The following is a 1,786-nucleotide window of genomic DNA, read 5'->3' as shown; positions in this document are numbered from 1 at the left end:
TGGGAAGAAGGAAACAGGTCTCCAAAGCAAGAAAGAGATGGAGTTCAAGATCAGAATAGGTTTCTTGTATGTAATCCGACTGTAGGTGACAATGTTACTAACAAATTACTCAAAACCAGAGGTTTGAGACATGAGCATGTGAAGGCATGGTAGTTGGAGCTGCTTGTCACCAGGGTTACTTTCTCCAAATTATGAAACAACTATTGATGCTCATGTGGGCAATTGGAATATATTATTCCAGTTATTCAATAACTGCTCTCTGCTGATTTCCAGGGATGATGTGGGCAGGATATTAAAAGGCAAAGATGAAGAGGCATTACTTTCCTAATGACTTACTGATGTGTCAGTATCTTAATCTTCTTCCTCTTTGTGGCCCTCTGCCTGAGTGATTCAGTTATCAACCTGTTTGTTCACTTACATCACCAAGGAATGTAAATTCTTGTGAGACATCTCACAATACCACCTATCATTCATTGGTAGTGAAGTGAACAACCAGTACACCTAATCCACTTCAAGTCAGTGGTGCTCTTAATGGCAGCTGCGATATGCTGCAACATGAATTGCCTGCCATCATACATTATATTAGAGTTACAGCATACCAACAGTCTCCACACCAATGTCTCACAAATATATGAAGACAATGGCTGATAGCAGCACTTCAGATGTCACACATGTCTTGTGTGCATCACAGCTGACACCACAAAGCACCTGTCTGGCAATGGAACCACTGACATAGGCTACTGAGAACACTTCCATGTCACCAACATGTACTGCAGCAACCATGTCCTTCTGTACTTGTTGAGTAACATGGAAACTCAGGAACTTCATCAGGGGTTTCCTTGCCACAACTTGTGGACGGATTTGGTGAAGAAGCATCAGGTGCCCTGAACAATGACTGTAGGTTACACACAACAGTAGCACCATCATCCTCACAACTAGTTCCACACAGACCTCCGATAGCAAGTGCACTGATGATCTTCAGGGCATGTACAAACTGTAACTCAGTTGGATTACTGTTCAAACCAGAGTACGAACGAATAGCTTCAAATGTATTCACAAGGTGATCATCAAATAGCTGTTGCCAGCACCCTCCTGAAAGAACATTAAAAAGGAAATTAGTGGGCTTCCTTACATGATGGACTTCTTCAGATTTGAAAATAACAATCTTTACTTGAAAGGGACTGCCATTATAAAGATGTTGTATATTTCATTAAATTATTCCTCATAGCAGTCGTCACCTCCTTATTCTCTTATAAATCATATTACTGATAGTGTGATCTGCTTTTCAAACATTTTTAATTACCCTAAAAACATTTGACATATCCTACATAACTTGTGTATTGATAAGTTTGTATTGTAGCATCCTGTTGCACTCTTCCATTTTATTATAAATCTTATTTTACATTCTTACGTGAAACGATTTATTAACTTTTAGTTTAAAATTTAAGACTTAAAATGTTGCACATAATACAGTAAAATAAGATTTATAATAAAATTGTATATTGATGTACAGTTTCATAAGTAATGAATGATGACAAATGACATTTGTTTGATCACAACTGGGTTCTTGGGACAATTACTTCAAAAATTAGCTCTCATTATTCTCGCTAGCCACTTCTCTCATAACAGAACATAATTCATGGTATAGAGTGCAGTGGTCCTTACCTGTAGCCAATACAGTGTTGTGGCTTGCTGCAATGTGTAGTGAAATCACTTTCCAGGAAATGTTTGCCGCACAAATATTTATTGTGCAGCATTCTAGCAGAATCAACAGTGAAGGTTATTC

General features: G+C 38.1%; 1 protein-coding gene across 2 annotated transcripts in view; it reads left to right on the top strand.

Annotated features, from left to right (window-relative positions):
• The window catches only part of LOC111863033 (oocyte zinc finger protein XlCOF6.1), a 76,111-nt gene that overhangs the window by 44,401 nt on the left and 29,924 nt on the right, over nt 1–1,786 (top strand). The window lies entirely within an intron of this gene.

This window comes from Cryptotermes secundus, unplaced genomic scaffold (genome assembly GCF_002891405.2).
Source record: "Cryptotermes secundus unplaced genomic scaffold, Csec_1.0 scaffold1088, whole genome shotgun sequence".
In the NCBI taxonomy this organism is placed as follows: domain Eukaryota; kingdom Metazoa; phylum Arthropoda; class Insecta; order Blattodea; family Kalotermitidae; genus Cryptotermes; species Cryptotermes secundus.
This window is presented reverse-complemented; position numbering and strand designations above follow the sequence as displayed.